Here is a 19,642-nt window from a genome sequence, read left to right on the forward strand (position 1 = left end):
AAATGAATCAAAAAATAAATTACTGAAAGCAGCTAATTATCACAGAAAGGAAAATTATTCCCAGCTAAAGATTACTACAGAAAGACAATTTATTTTATTTGAATAAAAGTAACTTGAAAATAAGAAGAATGGAACTGGAGGAATCAACCTACCTGACTTCAGGCTCTACTACAAAGCCACAGTTATCAAGACAGTATGGTACTGGCACAAAGACAGAATTATTGATCAATGGAATAAAATAGAAAGCCCAGAGATAAATCCACGCACATATGGACACCTTATCTTCGACAAAGGAGGCAAGAATATACAATGGATTAAAGACAATCTCTTTAACAAGTGGTGCTGGGAAATCTGGTCAACCACTTGTAAAAGAATGAAACTAGAACACTTTCTAACACCATACACAAAAATAAACTCAAAATGGATTAAAGATCTAAACGTAAGACCAGAAACTATAAAACTCCTAGAGGAGAACATAGGCAAAACACTCTCCGACATACATCACAGCAGGATCCTCTATGACCCACCTCCCAGAATATTGGAAATAAAAGCAAAAATAAACAAATGGGACCTAATTAAACTTAAAAGCTTCTGCACATCAAAGGAAACTATTAGCAAGGTGAAAAGACAGCCTTCAGAATGGGAGAAAATAATAGCAAATGAAGCAACCGACAAACAACTAATCTCAAAAATATATAAGCAACTCCTACAGCTCAACTCCAGAAAAATAAACGACCCAATCAAAAAATGGGCCAAAGAACTAAATAGACATTTCTCCAAAAAAGACATACAGATGGCTAACAAACACATGAAAAGATGCTCAACATCACTCATTATCAGAGAAATGCAAATCAAAACCACTATGAGGTACCATTTCACACCAGTCAGAATGGCTGCGATCCAAAAGTCTACAAATAATAAATGCTGGAGAGGGTGTGGAGAAAAGGGAACTCTCTTACACTGTTGGTGGGAATGCAAACTAGTACAGCCACTATGGAGAACAGTGTGGAGATTCCTTAAAAAACTGGAAATAGAACTGCCTTATGATCCAGCAACCCCACTGCTGGGCATACACACTGAGGAAACCAGAAGGGAAAGAGACACGTGTACCCCAATGTTCATCGCAGCACTGTTTATAATAGCCAAGACATGGAAGCAACCTAGATGTCCATCAGCAGATGAATGGATAAGAAAGCTGTGGTACATATACACAATGGAGTATTACTCAGCCATTAAAAAGAATACATTTGAATCAGTTCTAATGAGGTGGATGAAACTGGAGCCTATTATACAGAGTGAAGTAAGCCAGAAGGAAAAACATAAATACAGTATACTAACGCACATATATGGAATTTAGAAAGATGGTAACAATAACCCGGTGTACGAGACAGCAAAAGAGACACTGATGTATAGAACAGTCTTATGGACTCTGTGGGAGAGGGAGAGGGTGGGAAGATTTGGGAGAATGGCAATGAAACATGTAAAATATCATGTAGGAAACGAGTTGCCAGTCCAGGTTCGATGCATGATGCTGGATGCTTGGGGCTGGTGCACTGGGACGGCCCAGAGGGATGGTATGGGGAGGGAGGAGGGAGGAGGGTTCGGGATGGGGAACACATGTATACCTGTGGCGGATTCATTTTGATATTTGGCAAAACTAATACAATTATGTAAAGTTTAAAAATAAAATAAAATTGGAAGAATAAAAAAAAAAAAAAAAAAAAGGAAAAGTCAATAATACTACACATCTTTCTTTGAAAGATTGATATTTTGTTATCACAGATGGATTTATTTTTACTTAAATTTTGTAAATTTTGCATTAAAATATTACTTTTTGAAAAAAAAAAAAAAAAAAGTAACTTGAAAATATAAATATGGTAGCATGCTAAACTCCAACATGAGCGATTTAAGGTTAAGGGAAGTGTTTTTTGAAAAGGGATGTTGTTAACATAAAAAAAATAAAAGGAATGATGAACTATTTTTCTTCAAGTGTCCTTAAAAGTAAGGACACAGGATTTTTAGCCATGAGTATAGTGGAAAGAGATGCGGTTGGATTTAGAGATTCATTCTTTTACCACTTCATTCAACAAGTCCTTCTCTGCTCAGCTGCAAGGTGCCATGCATGACCCATTAAGGTAGTGCCAATGGCATTTATCTGGGACACAAGGGATTACAGTGTAAGTGCTGGAGGTGTGAGTTTATGATATGATTTAAAAGATTTGAAATAAATTGCTGGTTTGGAGGAAGACAAGAATAACCAATGGAAAACAAATTTGTCAAGGAATATTTCACATCCTCTTAACAAATAAAATCCAGAATATAAACTTGAAAAACAGAACATTGAGAAGATTAAAGTTTTTTTTTAATTCTTTGTATCTCCTCACTTTCTTTCTTTCTCAAAGCAACCACCGTTTCTCACATACAAAAACAATTAATATTACAAATCTTAAACAATCTACAAGCTCCAGTAGACCTCTGAAGACATTTTTCTTTTATTTGCCTTGAAAACTGGCAAGGAAAACATTATTATCTACATTTTACAGATTAAAAAAAAAAAAAAAAAACCTGAGGCTTAGAGATACGGAATAAATTGTAAATTCCTCAAGAACAGAGACAAAATCTAACACATCTTCTAAAGCAGCATTTCTCAATGTTTCAGGTCCATGGCCCCTTCTTGCTAAGAATCGATGTGACAAGAGAACAGGTGATTCTTAGAATTACGCACATTAGGAAACTGCCTTAAAGCAGTGTCAAGAGATGATGGCTGAATGAACAAACAAGGGGATCCCTATATCTGATCTCAGACCTTTCTAGTGGATAATTAAATTCCGTTTTAACAAGTATCCATTTTTCTATATTCAATCCTTTCTTCTTTAGCTTTTCTCTCTTGGCTTCTACTTCCAACCTCTTCTTTCTCTACAAACTCACACATTTAAATATCTGCTCCAGTGTTTCAACTAGACACAGTCTCCTCCCAAAGGGGACTGACACAGGTTAACTTTTAATTTATCCAAGGAGTAAATGAAAAAGAACAAATAAATCCAGTATCAGTATCATTTCATAAAATGGCAATTTAAAGGTAAATCAGTAGGAAACATAGTTTGAAGAAAAGTGTTACAGATAACACAGTTAACTCTCCAAAGTAATTCACTATAACCATCTTAACATATTATTTTGATTGGATAGGATAAAATTCCCCATGGACCAGTATCTGATAATTATAATTCTCAAAAAAGAAAAGCAAGCCTTCAGTTGTTTCTTCATTAAGCAAGGGAGTTATCCTTTCTGACGACACTTGCCATGTATCCAGCCTTCAGGGAATTTCCAATCTCAACTAGAAGTTCAGTTCAGTTCATTCGCTCAGTCGCTTCTGACTCTGAGACCCCCTCGGACTGCAGCACGCCACGCTTCCCTGTCCATCATGAACTCCCACAGCTTGCTCAAACTCATGCCCATTGATTCAGTGATGCCATCCAACCATCTCATCCTCTGTCATCCCCTTCTCCTGCCTTCAATCTTTCACAGTATCAGGGACTTTTCCAGTGAGTCAATACTTTGCATTAGGTGGCCAAAGTATGCAGTTTCAGTTTCAGCATCAGTCTTTCCAATGAATATTCAGGACTGATTTCCTTCCAGGATTGACTGGTTTGATCTCCATGCAGTCCAAGGGACTCTAAAGAGTCTTCTGCAATACCACAGTTTAAAAGCATCAATTCTTCGGTGCTCAGCTTTCTTTATAGTCCAACTCTCACATCCGTACATGACTGTTAGAAAAACCATAGCTTTGACTAGTGGACTTTTGTCGGCAAAGTAATGTCTCTGCTTTTAAATATGCTATCTAGATTGGCCATAGCTTTTTTTTTCCCCAAGGAGCAAACATCTTTTAATTTCATGGCTGCAGTCACCATCTGCAGTGATTTTGGAGCCTAAGAAAATAAAGTCTGTCACTGTTTCCATTGTTTTCCCACCTATTAGCTATGAAGTGATGGGAATGGATGCCATGATCTTAGTTTTTTGAATGTTGAGTTTTAAGCCTGCTTTTTCACTCTCCTCTTCCACTTTCATCAAGAGGCTCTTCAGTTCCTTTTTGCTTTCTGTCCTAAGGGTGGTGTCATTTGCATATCTGAGGTTATTGATATTTCTCCTGGCATTCTGGATTCCAGCTTGTGCTTCATCAAGCCCGGCACTTCGTATGATATACTTTGCATATAAGATAAATAACCAAGGTAACAATATACAGCTTTGATGTACTCCTTTCTCAATTTGGAGCCAGTCCTTTGTTCCATGTCTGGTTCTAATTGTTGCTTCTTGACCTGCATACATATTTCTCAGGAGGCAGGTAAGGTGGTCTGGTATTCCCATCTCTTGAAGAATTTTCCACAGTTTGTTGTGATCCACACAGTCAAAGGCCTTGGTGTAGTCAATAAAGCAAAAGTAGATGTTTTTCTGCAACTCTTGCTTTTTCTATGATCCAATGAATGTTGGTAATTTGATGTCTGATTCCCCTGCCTTTTCTAAAAACAGTTTGAACATCTGGAAGTTCATGGTTCACGTATTGCTTAAGTCTGGCTTGGAGAATTTTAAGCATTACTTTACTAGCGTGTGCGATGAGTGCAATTGTGCAGTAGTTTGAACACTATTTGGCATTGTCTTTCTTTGGGATTGGAATGAAAACTGACCTTTTCTAGTCCTGTGGTCACTCCTGAGTTTTCCAAATGTGCTGGCATATGTGCAAAGTGCAACACTTTCACAGCATCATCTTTTAGGATTTGAAATAGCTCAACTGGAATTCTATCACCTCCTCTAGCTTTGTTCGTAGTGATGCTTCCTAAGGGCACTTGACTTCGCATTCCAGGATGTCCAGCTCTAGGTGAGTGATCACACCATCGTGATTATCTGGGTTGTGAAGATCTTTTTTGTACAGTTCTTCTGTGTTTTCTTGCCACCTTTTCTTAATATCTTCTGCTTCTGTTAGGTCCATACCATTTCTGTCTTATTGTGCTCATCTTTGCATGAAATGTTTCCTTGGTATCTCTAATTTTCTTGAAGGATCTCTAGTCTTTCCCATTCTACTGTTTTCCTCTACTTCTTTGTATTGATCACTGAGGAAGGCTTTCTTATCTCCCTTGCTATTCTTTGTAACTCTGCATTCAAATGGGTATATCTTTCCTTTTCTCCTTTGCCTTTCACTTCTCTTCGTTTCTCAGCTATTTGTAAGGTCTTCTCAGACAACCATTTTGCCTTTCTGCATTTTTTTTTCTTGGGGATGGTCTTGATCACTGTTTCCTGTACAATGTCACAAACCTCTGTCCATAGTTCTTCAGGCACTCTGTCTATCAGATTTAATCCCTTGAATCTATCTGTCACTCCCACTGTATAATCGTTTAGGGATTTGATTTAGGTCATACCTGAATGGTCTAGTGATTTTCCCTACTTCAGTTTAACTCTGAATTTTGCAATAAGGAATTCAGGATCTGAGCCACAGTCAGCTCCAGGTCTTGTTTTTTGCTGACTCTATAGAGCTTCTCCATCTTCAGCTGCAAAGAATATAATCAATCTGATTTCAGTATTGGCCATTTGGTGATGTCCATGTGTAAAATCATCTCTTGTGTTGTTGGAAGAGGGTGTTTGCTATGACCAGTGTGTTCTCTTGGCAAAACTCTGTTAGCCCTTGCTTCATTTTGTACTCCAAGGCCAAACTTGCCTGTTACTCCAGGTATCTCTTGACTTCCTACCTTTGCATTCCAGTCCCCTATGATGAAAAGGACATCCTTTTTGGTGTTAATTTTACAAGGTCTTGTAGGTTATCACAGAATCGTTCAACTTCAGCTTCTTCAACATTAGCAGTTGGGGCATATACTTGGATTACTGTGATATTGAATGGTTTGCCTTGGAAATAAACAGAGATCATTCTGTCATTTTTGAGATTGCACCCAAGTACTGCATTTCAGACTCTTTTGTTGACTATGAGGGCTACTCCATTTCTTCTAAGGGATTCTCGCCCTCAGTAGTAGATATAATGGTCATCTGAATAAATTCACCCATTCCAGTCCATTTTAGTTCACTGATTCCTAAAATGTCAATGTTCACTCTTGCCATCTCCTGTTTGACCACTTCCAATTTGCCTTGATTCATGGACCTAACATTTCAGGTTCCTATGCAATATTGTTCTTTATAGCATCAGACTTTCCTTCCATCACCAGTCATATCCACAACTGGGCGTCGTTTTTGCTTTGTTTCTGTCTCTTCATTCTTTCTAGAGTTATTTCTCCACTCTTCTCCAGTAGCATAATGGGGACCTACTGATCTGGGGAGTTCATCTTTCAGTGTCCTATCTTTTTGCCTTTTCATACTGTTCATGGGGTTCTCAAGGCAAGAATACTGAAGTGGTTTGCCATTCCCTTCTCCAGTGGACCACATTTTGTCAGAACTCTCCACCATGACCCATCAGTCTTAGTTGGCCCTATATTGCATGGCTCATAGTTTCATTGAGTGAGACAAGGCTGTGGTCCATGTGATCAGTTTGGTTAGTGTTCTCTGACTGTGGTTTTCATTCTGTCTGTCCTTTGATGGATAAGGATAAGAGGCTTATGGAAGATTCCTGATGGGAAACTGACTGTATGGGAAACTGGGTCTTGTTCTGATGTGTGGGGCCATGCTCAGTTAATCTTTAATCTAATTTTCTGTTGATGGTTGGGGCTGTGTTCCTCCCTGTTGTTTGGCTTGAGGCCAAACTGTCGACCCTCACCTCCTGGAGATCCACAGGCAAGTCTGACTCAGACTGAATTTCTTACCACATTTCAAACTACATGTTAAGGTTCATCAATTCATCAAAACATGCATTAAATATATTGGAGATCTCTTCTTTCCCAACAGCCACGTCAGGAATGCACACGTATGTCACTGTGCATGTTTATGTAACTATATTTACATATTTATCTACATATACATAGATATTCAATAAAAGCAGGGGGAGTATATTTCAAAGTTGGATATAAAACTAAAAGGAATATATTTATTGTTTGCAATAAATTGTTTGTCAAATTGGATTGGCTTGACACAGTTACTGCTTGAGATAGGGAGACAGAATGTTTGATGTAGAAATCTCTAGAATAAACTTTAGGGCATGCAACAAATCATCATGATTCACGATTTAAAGCTTTCTCTAATAAGGTTCTATGTTATACATGCCTTTCAGCTGCTGCTGCTGCTGCTGCTAAGTCACTTCAGTCGTGTCCGACTCTGTGCGACCCCATAGACAGTAGCCCACCAGGCTCCCCCGTCCCTGGGATTCTCCAGGCAAGAACACTGGAGTGGGTTGCCATTTCCTTCTCCAATGCATGAAAGTGAGAAGTGAAAGTGAAGTCACTCAGTCGTGTCCGACTCTTAGCGACCCCAGGGACTGCAGCCTACCAGGCTCCTCCGTCCATGGGATTTTACAGGCAAGAGTACTGGAGTGGGGTGCCATTGCCTTCTCCGACACATGCCTTTCAGAGGGTATGCATAATTCCTTTGTGATTTTCTGCCGTAACTCCCAGAATTAATCTTTTTGCAATGCTTTGGAAGATTATTTCTTGTTTAATGAGGTAAATCTATTTTTAATATAGCATTTTAATTCAATTAAACAAATGCTATTATGAGATAAACTTACAAGGATATTATGCTTTAAGTAGCACATGTTATATTTCATAAGAATCTTCAGAACTACTAGGATCATCCAAAGGTAGACATCTCTCACCATATACACAGTATGAACAGCCAGCCTTAATACTAACTGCGATTAGTAATTATATAACAAAAGTGACATGCAGGTGATGGCTAAATAATTTCAAATACAGAAGACTGAAAAGTTTTAGAAGTTTCATTTAATAACACTGATTTTCTCATGAGTTAATCTAAACATATTTCCAGAAATAATAGTCAAATCTAAAAGTAAACTTCTGACCAAAGATACTGAAACCCTGCAGGTGTATTCAGGGTGCAAAGTAGTGAAACATTTATAATTTATTATGTAAAACAGTGTTACTACTTTAAAGTCATAGAATATATGTCCTTATAAAACACTGGACTTCAATTAATATTAACCAAGCAGCTAAGAAAAAAACAAAAACAAAAAACAAAAAACAAAGCTTCTTCATCTGAGTTGGGTAAGACAGCTTGTTTGTCATGATTACAAGTCTTGTGCAAAAGAGTTGTTTGTCAATGCTTCAGTTCAGTTCAGTTCAGTCGATCAGTCATATCCGACTCTGCAACCCCATGAATTGCAGCACGCCAGGCCTCCCTGTCCATCACCAACTCCCAGAGTTCACCCAAACTCATATCCATCGAGTCGGTGATGCCATCCAGCCATCTCATCCTCTGTCGTCCCCTTCTCCTCCTGCCCCCAATCCTTCCTAGCATCAGGGTCTTTTCCAATGAGTCAACTCTTCGCATGAGGTGGCCAAAGTATTGGCGTTTCATCTTCAGCATCAGTCCTTCCAGTGAACACCCAGGACTGATCTCCTTTAGGATGGACTGGTTGGATCTCCTTGTAGCCCAAGGGACTCTCAAGAGTCTTCTCCAACACCACACTTCAAAAGCACCAATTCTTCAGCGCTCAGCTTTCTTCACAGTCCAACTCTCACATCCATACATGACCACTGGAAAAACCATAGCCTTGACTAGATGGACCTTTGTTGGCAAAGTAATGTCTCTGCTTTTGAATATGCTATCTAGGTTGGTCATAACTTTCCTTCCAAGGAGTAAGCGTCTTTTAATTTCATGGCTGCAATCACTATCTGCAGTAATTTTGGAGCCACCCAAAAATAAAGTCTGACACTGTTTCAATGCTTCAAACCAGTTTAAATCTTGAGTGGAGAAGGTAATCAAATTCTTCAGGAAGATATGATTTGGTGGTTATTTTCCACTGATTGTGAATCCTCCTCAAAGTCTTTAGTTATGACTTATTATTACCAACAGCATTTTTTATGAAATGTCTGCATAAATTTATTACATTACATACTTAATCCCATGCATTTCTCCAAGTTTTTGCCCTACTAAACCAAGGAACATAAATATTCTATTTAAAATCATTCAAGCTTAGAAGATTCATTAATGGAAACACAAGCAGTAGCCCCTAAGTGAGCATTTTCTATTTTCTTCAAAGAGAGCAAAAAGCTATTACAGTGACTGCACCCCTGAGCCCCGTTTATAATTTCTGCACATACACAAAGGCAATGTGGAGCACCTTTTTCAGAAACGCTTTCCTTTGCCATAAATCTTCACCTTTCTTATCTGCCAAAGGATATTCCAAGAGTCCCCAGTGTTCTGAAGCCAAGAGCAGCATCATTCTCTGGACAGCAGGAAAATAACTAAGGCAGTATTTTATGTTTATGGAACAAATTTATGAGATGCATTTTTTGGGGGCAAAAATAGTTGAAGTAACTTTACTTAGGTAAAAAACATACAAATACCTAAAAAATACATAAATTTAATTAAGAAAATTACACAGTAGCGGCAATCATACAAGTACAATCCATTTTCATGAGGGATATTAAAGATAGAAGCCTCTAAGTACAATATATTAGGTGATCTCGTAGTGTCTTTAGAGACACCATCATACTGCAAATCCTCCAGGTATTTCAATAATGCTTTCTCTCCTCTTCAGTTATAATTCTGGAAAATTGTTCATACTTAACTTCCCAGTTATTACTTATTACTTATAACCAGGCTGATGTCCCCCAGTGGCACCAATCCACCATCACCAACATCTCTAATGACAGACTAGTTACTGAGTTCAATGTATACTTATTTCACGCAACCTCTTGATAGCATCTGACACTGCTGTCTACTCTATTTTCCTGAAACATTCCTTCCTGGGGCTTCCATTATTTGATCATCTCCCAATTTTCCTATGACGTAGGCTTTTTCTTTCCAAATCTCCATTGTGAGTCCCTCCCTCATTTCCTTTAGAACATAGATGCTGCTTTGAGTTCCTCAGTGATGACCTGAACCTTCTGACACAGGTTTCCATACTTTTGGCTTGGTGATTTCATCTGCTTCTATCACTTCAGTTGCTATCCATGCCGATCACTCTCAGATCAATATACAGTAGCCCCCTCCTTCCAATTCAGTTTCATTTTCTACTGTTTCAGTTACCTGTAGCACACTGTCATCCAAAAATATTAAATGGAAAATTCCAGAAATAAATGATTGATAAGTTTTAACTTGCACACTGAGTAGCATGATGAAATTTTGCACCTTCCCAATCCATCCCACTCAGAAACCCTAACCATCACATCATCAGCTCCTGACATCCAACCATCAGCCTCATCATGGCTGCATGACTCAGGATCATCCTAAGCAGATGATCCTCCTTCTGACACATCACTAGAAGGTCAACAGTAGCCTAATGCTAAGACACAATGTTTATGTCATTTATCTTGCCTCACCTTATCAAGCAGGCATCTTATCACCTCACATCATTGCAAGAAGAAGGGTATATGCCATAAGATATTTTGAGAAAGAGATATATACCACATTCACATATCTCTAACCAAGGACACCAATCTGAGTTCCTGACCCATGTAGTCATTGTATTCTTTTATATGTCTGCATTCAATGTAGGAAAGTCACTTTCAACACACCATATCCAAATCTGAACTCATAATCTTACCCTTATATCAGTTCCTCCCTAGTGTATCTACACTTTCAGAAGACACAACTTTCTATACAGCATTCAAACAGAAAGCTGAGCATCATTTTTGAATGTTCCTCTCTTTCCTTATATCTAGGATTAACATCTAATTTATCATTCAATTGGAATGCGTTGGAAAGTGAAGGGGGATACTCAATAATTATGACAGAACAAAAGGCAAAAACTAGAATTGTCCTGGGCAAACTGGCATGCATGATCACTTGACATTTTTCCCCTCATACAATTAACTGCAGAGTACTACCACTTAAGTATCTTCTGTCTCGGGCGCTCAGGGCCTGTGCACTGGGATGATCCTAAGGGATGGGATGGGGTGGGAGGTGGGAAGGGGGTTCAGGATGGGGGACGCGTGTACACCCATAGCTGATTCATGTCAATGTATGGCAAAAACCGCCACAATATTGTAATTAGCCTCCAATTAAAAAAAAAAAAAAAAAAAGTATCCCCTGTCTCTAGTTTTTCTATCTCCACTGCTACTGCTGCTGCTGCTGCTAAGTCACTTCAGTCATGTCTGACTACTACTTAACTCTGGTCAACATCACCCTTTACCCCGATTACACAGAAGCCACATGTTTTATCTCTCTGACTGCTGCTGCCACTGCTGCTAAGTCGCTTCAGTCATGTCCGACTTTGTGCGACCCCATAGATGGCAGCCCACCAGGCTCCCCCGTCCCTGGGATTCTCCAGGCAAGAACACTGGAGTGGGTTGCCATTTCCTTCTCCATTTCCTTCTTCCTTTCTTCCATGAAAGTGAAAAGTGAAAGTGAAGTCGCTCAGTTGTGTCTGACTCTTTGCGACCCCATGGACTGCAGCCTACTAGGCTCCTCCATCCATGGGATTTTCCAGGTAAGAGTAATGGAGTGGGGTGCCATTGCCTTGTCTGCTCCCTGACTGCATTCTCTGCCTAATCCACATCAAAACCTACATTGCAGCACAAAGTCTTTCTAAGACTTCAACTGTATCATGTCACTAGATCATGTCAACTAGAACTCTCCAAGGCTTCCCATTGTGGCTAAGTCCATGAAAGCAGGGACCATGTATTATTTTGCTTACCACCATATTTCTAATAGGACCTGGAAGGGTGTAATAGTACAAAATATTGGTTGAATAAATAAAAGGATAAAACTAAACTTGCCTACGGTTGATTATAATGATACAAAGAAAATCAGTTGGCTTAAAAAAACACAAGGATATATATGACCAGGCATATATGTTGTTGTTTTTTTTGGGGGGGGGGGCTGGTTTTTGAGTATTGGCATAAGATGAACTTCTTATATGGTTTTTAGGGATAGTAAGTGACATAACGTGGCTTCCCAGGTGCGCTACTGGTAAGGAATTCACTTGCCAGTACAGAAGACACAAGAGATGCAGGTTTGATCCCCGGGTTAGGAAGATCTCCTGAAGTAGGAAATGGCAACCCACTCCATTATTCTTGCTTGGAAAATTCCATGGCCAGATAAGCCTGGTGGTCTACAGTTCATGGTGTCGCAGAGTTGGATGTGACTGAGCATACACACACACAAATCGTAATGATGGGGAAAGTTTTTTTTTAATAAACTGAAGCATGTGTAGTGGAAAGTAGAAGTATTAATACATTCTGCTGCTTTGGATGGAGACAGCCTAGATATTAGCCCTTTGGGTCTATCATATAAAAAATTAAAAGTTATGAATAGGGGAACTGATATTACTGAAAAACAGTTTTTAAAAAATCTTAGCAGTCTATTGTATAAATATATAATGATGAGTTTTGTAAAGTACACGTAATTAATTAAATAGTCCGCCACAGTGGACGGCTAAGCCTTAAGGGCATCTTGAATCATGCATTATTTAACTCAGTGATCCTTTGAAGTCACTTGCTTCATCATGTCATATGACTTTATGAAACTTGTCTAGTCTTAGATTATTGATTAAAAAACAGGGTCTATCAGAGTTTTATATTGGTGAAAAGTGAACATGGCTATGTGTCACACCTTTTTTAAAAAATGAAAACAAGAATATAGTTTTGTTTTTGCTTAATAAAGATATGGACATTATCTCAAAATTTCTAATGTGGAAAATAACAGTGAAGAAGTCTATGGAGGCTTTAAACAACTATGATATAGAAGTATAGATTAATATTACAAATATTTTAAATTAATTTCACACTGCTTAAGGCATCTTTTTGAAGTCTTACACTCTCTAAATTTGTTTTTAAACCCATAGTTCAAAATGTTACATAAAATCCTGAAGAAATAATAGAAATACTTTTTGTAAAAGCAAAAGAAATAAGTAATACATTTCAGAAAAGTACTTAAGGGTCAAAAACTACATAAAATATTATTTTTCACTTCATAGTATTCAATGAAGGGCAAATTTAATTTTACCTATGGATTTTTCATTAAGCTTCCCATTTCAATTTAATCAATTGGGTAAAATACAGATTTAGGCGTTCTCTTCTTAAACACAATTGAGTCTGTCTGCTATGTTACCTCTGAAATCTGTCATTAATTCTTGATTGCATCTTCTCACTAACTCAGATCAAGACTCAGTCATCTTGCTTTTTCACTAAGCCTTTCTGCTTCCCATGTAGGCCTCTTCAGATTTATCCTCTACATTGCCACCAAACTGAGTTTTTGAAAATGCAAAGGTGATTAAATGAGTCCTTTAACTGCTTTCTATTCAAGAGGAATGGCAGAAGTTCTTGGTATGACATATAAGGCCTTTCAAAATGAAGCTCTAATCAACCTTTTTGATCTCATCTGCTGACAATCACTTTAGGGTATCTTAAACCAGAATCAATTAAAAGCTTCAGCCATTCCTCAAATACCCAAAATACTCCTTGATCTTATTCCAGGGGTTGGCAAACTGTAGCCCCATAGAATGCATCCAGCAGATTTTGACTGTAACTATTACATGATTGCAAATATTCAACTTTATAAGATAATGCCAAATTGTTACCAATTTAACATACTCACAGCAGCGACTTAGCATGCACGTATTGGAGAAGGAAATGGCAACCCACTCCAGTATTCTTGCCTGAAGAATCCCAGGGACAGAGGAGCCTGGTGGGCTGCTGTCTGTGGGGTCACACAGAGTCAGACACGACTGATGTGACTTAGCAGCAGCAGCAGCAGTGTATCCCTGTTTAAATTACACCTTAATATTTTGCATTATCAGAATTTTGTAATTTTTGCCAATTTAGGGCTAGAAAATGATATCTATTATGCCTTTGATTACTAAAATAATCTTTGAGATACTTATTTGAAGTATTTATACCTATTACTTTTCTGAAATGCTTGGTGTACAACTTTGACCCATTTATTTTTTCCATTTGGTTTTCATCTTTTTCTTATTGATTTACAGTAATATTTTATGTGTGTACACTAATTCTTTGCTAGTTATATGTGCTGCAAATACCTTCCATTGGGTGATGTTTTTTTTACTTTCTATATAGAATATCTTGATACAGCAGTTCTTAATTTTAATGAAGTCAAATATACTAATCACTTGTTTGAATTAATAAAAACAATGTCTTCTTTTTTTCTCTAAAAGTTTTAAAACTGTGCACTTAATATTTAACCCTGGATCTATATGGAATTGCTTCCTGAGTATAATATACAGTAGGAAGGTATTTCAGTCCCCTCCACCTTAAATAAACATCCAGTTTCTGTGGACAACTTTTCAATTGATCCAATGATCTACAAAACCACTTATGTCTTACATCTAAATTACGTAAATGCAGGAATTCAGTTTACAGATTTTCCATTATTTCCCAAAAGGAAATACTGTGTGCTGATATAACATTGTTTTAGGTTAGTATAGCTCTATAATATGTTATGATATATCATGGGCATGTTTCCATGTGTAGTCCTCTCCTTCTGAAGTATCTTGGCTGGTCTTTATATTTTGCTATGGATAACTTCTTCAGGTTAAAGTTTGGCTGATAAATGATCCCCTCACTTCTGTCAATGCTGCTGTCAAAGTAATCCAGCCAAGGAGTTATTTCTAAATTTCAAAACTGTGGAAACATTCCATTTGATCTTTTTGCAAATGGTTCTTTGTTTAGTTACTCTTGATAGCATCTTGCTAATCTTTGTGGTTTGCATTTTTTGTTTCTTTAAATAATTTGTACAGAGCTCTTAGTTCTTTCGTATTCTGTACCCAACAACCCAATCCCTGGAGTCCTATGAGAATTAAGATTTGCTTTTTTTTTTTTTTTTTTTGCTATACTTCACAGTGATTACTTTCATGAATGATTGGTGACCTTTGCTTGTGAGTTAATTGCTTTAGGTTAGTCTGTGAGAATGCTTCAGACCTAGATTGATCATGCCTTCACCTAAAAAAGAGAACCTGCATCAGCTTCTGCCAGTAATCATGAGGTGACACAGGACATGGACTGCCTCTGCATCCCTTAAGAGGATCAGCTCCATATTTTTATAACAAAGATATTGATCTGGGTTTCAGTCCCAGCTCTGCTGCTCACTAGCTGAGTAAACTTGAGGAAGTTATTTAACCACAGCTTTCCTCAGTTTTCTTATCAGTAAAAAAAGAAATGATATAGGTACCTAGGTTCCAGGTTGAAGGAAAGATACATCTGCTAAAATACATAAAGTCCTCAGGACAAATCTTGGTATATAAGACCTCAGTAAGTGTAATAACTCTATAAAACAGAATTAAATTCAAATAACTCTTACAAATCTAGAGTTTTGAACCACAGCTAGTATGTGTTCAAATAAAGAGCATCAAATCAAGAGAAGTCTAATCACAAACATAAAAAAAGGAGTAAAGTTGGAGAAATAAAAATACCAATAAAATGGCAGTCAGATAAAATTCTTTCTAGAAAAAGCAGTCATGAGGAGATACATGGATGAATGGAATCTTATATCCATGAAGAAGGAATGTGTTTCCTTCCTTTAATAAATAATTAACTGTTGTTCCTGGCATGTTCCTGAAACAATTCCAGCCTCTTAAGATTCATCCTGGCTTCTTTGGTGGCCCAGCAGTAAATAATCTGCCTGCAATGCAGGAGATGCATAGGAGACATGGGTTTGATCCCTGGGTCGAGAAGATCCCCTGGAGAAGGAAATGGCAACCCACTCCAGTATTCTTGCCTGGAAAATCCCATGGACAGAGAAGCCTGTCGGGTTACAGTCCATGGGGTCACAGAGTCAGACATGACAGGACACACACACAAACATTCATCACTGAATAAGACAGATAATATCTCTGCGCTCATGCAATTTACATTCATGTTGTGAAGATGTAAGATATAAGTAAATAAGCATCATCTGATAGTGAGAAGTTCTACACTGAGAATTGAAATAGGGGGTGAGACAGAAGACCACAGTGACTCTTTAGATTCAAAGGTGAAGGAAGATTTCTCTGAACAACCTAGAGGTAGACAGTGTGGCTTTTTACTGAGAAAAGGACGAGTGTATCATATCAGTAGCAAAATGTATCAAATGCCTTATCTAGAAAGTCAAAGTGTTAGTCACTGCATCATGTCTGACTCTGTGATCCCATAGATTGTAGCCCACCAGGCTCCTCTGTTCATGGTATTCTCCAAACAAGAATGCTGGAGTAGGTTGCCATTTCCTTCTCCAGGGCATCTTCCTGACCCAATGATTCAAACAGATTCCTGAACAACAGGCAGATTCTTTACCATCTGAACCACCAGGGAAGCCCTGCCTTGTCTATCAACTGGGTAACGAATGGGGTTCAGAGATTTTAGAGCTGTCTACTTGATTTAAAAAAAGGGTTTTCTTTAAACCTCAAGTAATAAAGGTGATCAGAGAATAACAACAGAGTGAATTAAAAATGACTTACTTGGGGAAGTAAAAAAATAAGAAGGCAAATAATATAATGCTATGGCCCTGGGGAATAATAAGAAAGACCACATTTATACCAAAAGTACAGGAAGTGGAAAGTCAAGTGTAAAATAAGGAACTACATTTTCTGCATACTGATTATTACATGTGGGACATTCAAGCAGTAGTGCCCTATTAAGAGTAAAATAGAGTGAGCTAAGTATTACTGAGAAATAAGGAAAATACATTAAAACAGACAATGCCGGATCATGTATCCACACACAGTGTTTACAGCAAAGTAGGCTAGAGAACTAAAATCTGAACCTTAATGTAAAATGTTTACGAAGTGATAACGTGGATATCTGGAGTTGTTGGGGGAAATCGCTTCATGATAATGTCAGTGATTTTTTTTTTTTCCTCCTATAAACTACAAGATCAGGAAAGTCTCTTCTTCAGGGGAAAAAAATGGAATATTAAAATCCAGGCATTACATTTAATTAAAAGGCAAATGCACTTGACATTTTTGTTGGCACAGAACTCAAAATGCCAGGTCTGGGCCAGTCATCCAAATATGCCAGTTACAACACAAACAGGGCACACACACACACACATGAATGTAATATACTTTAAAATAATAGAGAAAGAAGTAGAAACCAAACAAAACCTTTATTAGTGCTCAAATTATAAAGATGTGACATAACCCAAAATAAATATGACCTACTTTTAACCTATTTCCACTTTCCTTATTTGTAAAATGGGTTAAGATTAGCTGCTTTCGGCTGCTTTTACTTATGAATTCCACTTTCATTTTCAGCAGGTCATTTTCCACCAAGGCTTGGAAAATTCATTAATCTGGCATATCTCAGAAGAACACACAACATGCTTTAAATCATATTAATAGAGGTTGCAGTGCAATTTTCTCAGGTGTTTATTTACTAAATTAGAGACTGCCTTAATATTGCACAGAGGAGCCAGATTAAAAAGTGATTTTATTTGAGTTCCAGCTATTCCAAGATAATTTAGTATAAAGTCTAAATTATTAATAAATGTTTTAGAACTTGAGATTGGTTTTAATCCTAAAATATCTTTTGGCTGTGAGTGAACAGATAGGAGTCACATTTTTAAATGTTTCTTGATCATTGAAAATTACCTAAGCACTGGCTATATTTCACAATTTCTATGAAATATCTCAAAATATCTAGCAAACACTTACACTCAAGATACTTAATTGACTACATTTGGTCCACTTCTAGATAGTAAAGTTTTTTTTTTTTTTTTACACTCAAAGCCCTTCCCTTGTTTAAATAGGACCCTTTCAATAGCAAACTTCTGTCACTTTAGTGAGGCTTTCCTCTGTTCTTCAGTCTCACCTGCTTCTGAATTTCTACACACTTACAGGCTGTTTCTTACCTGTACTGTAAGTCACAGCCTAATGGAAGTATGGTGGAGTTTGAGGAGGACTGAGATTAATATTTGTAGAAGGAAATAACAACACACTCAAGTATTCTTGGTTGGGAAATCCCATGGACAGAGATGTCTGTTGGGCTACAGTCCATGGGGTCACAAAGTGTTGGACACGACTGAGCAGCTAAACAACAGGTTAAATTCACTGATTATATGAACTTGGAGAGGTTAGATATCTTCTGTGAATATCAATTTCTTTTATGAAACAGGGCAATAATATTTTTATACATGTGCTGTGCTGTGCTTAGTCACATCCAACTCTTTCCGACCCTCTGGTCTGTAGCCTGCTAGGCTCTTCTGTCCATGGCGAATCTCCAGGCAACAATACTGGAGTGGGTTGCCATTCCCTCCTCCAGGGCATCTTCCGAACCTAGGGATCAAACCCAGGTTTCCTGCATTGCAGGCGGATTCTTTACCATCTGAGCCACCAGGGAAGCCCAGTACTAGAGTGCACAGCCTATCCCTTCTCTAGGGGAACTTCCCAACCCAGGAATTGAACCAGGGTGTCCAGCATTGCAGGTAGATTCTTTACCAGCTGGGCTACAAGGGAAGCCTATTTTCATACATATTAAAGAGTAAATGTGGTCATGTATGGATGTGAGAGTTGGACTGTGAAGAAAGCTGATCGCCAAAGAATTGATGCTTTTGAACTGTGGTGTTGGAGAAGACTCTTGAGAGTTTCTTGGACTGCAAGGAGGTCCAACCAGTCCATCCTAAAGGAGATCAGTCCTGGATGTTCTTTGGAAGGACTGATGCTAAAGCTGAAACTCCAATATTTTGGCCACCTCATGCGAAGAGTTGACTCATTGGAAAAGACTCTGATGCTGGGAGGGATTGGGGGCAGGAGGAGAAGGGGACGACAGAGGATGAGATGGCTGGATGGCATCACCGACATGTGTTTGAGTAAACTTCGGGAATGGGTGATGGACAGGGAGGCCTGGTGTGCTGCGATTCATGGGGTTGTAAAAAGTCAGACACGACTGAGGGCCTGAACTGAACTGAACTGAAAGAGTAAATGAGATAACCTTAAAGAAGGCTCATTAAGGTTTGTTTCCTATGTGTGTTTCCTAGGTGTGTGTATCTTTTCTTCTTTATGGGCATACATCAGCATCTCCCTCTCTCAAAAACTGCAGGGAATCAGGAAATGCTTGATCTCCAAATCCCTCACATGTGTCACAGATTTAACCACCAACAATCTACAGGACATTGCTTGTGAGATAGAGTTTTATAGTGTAAATGCAAATAGCCTACTTAACTTTTTGCCCACTATTTTTAAAGGTATGTGCTTGGTAAAAATTCATTCTCAGAAGAATGTCCATCGGTGGTGCCTTCAGCTTTCCCATACCCTGAGAAATATCCTTTTCTCCTTTCAGATCAGATCAGATCAGTCACTCAGTCGTGTCTGACTCTTTGTGACCCCATGAATCGCAGCACGTCAGGCCTCCCTGTCCATCACCAACTCCAGGAGTTCACTCAGACTCACGTCCATCGAGTCAGTGATGCCATCCAGCCATCTCATCCTCTGTTGTCCCCTTCTCCTACTGCCCCCAATCCCTCCCAGCATCAGAGTCTTTTCCAATGAGTCAACTCTTCGCATGAGGTGGCCAAAGTACTGGAGTTTCAGCTTTAGCATCATTGCTTCCAAAGAAATCCCAGGGCTGATCTCCTTCAGAATGGACTGGTTGGATCTCCTTGCAGT

At 38.4% G+C, this 19,642-nt stretch overlaps 1 protein-coding gene across 9 annotated transcripts in view; it reads right to left on the minus strand.

Moving 5' to 3' along the window:
• PTPRK (protein tyrosine phosphatase receptor type K) overlaps positions 1-19,642 on the minus strand; it is a 619,180-nt gene that overhangs the window by 46,157 nt on the left and 553,381 nt on the right. The gene's annotated exons all lie outside the window — the stretch shown is intronic.

The sequence above is a fragment of the Bos grunniens genome, chromosome 9 (assembly GCF_055505025.1).
Source record: "Bos grunniens cultivar Pamir isolate PY7600 chromosome 9, Bosgru_T2T1.0, whole genome shotgun sequence".
Taxonomy (NCBI): Eukaryota; Metazoa; Chordata; class Mammalia; order Artiodactyla; family Bovidae; genus Bos; species Bos grunniens.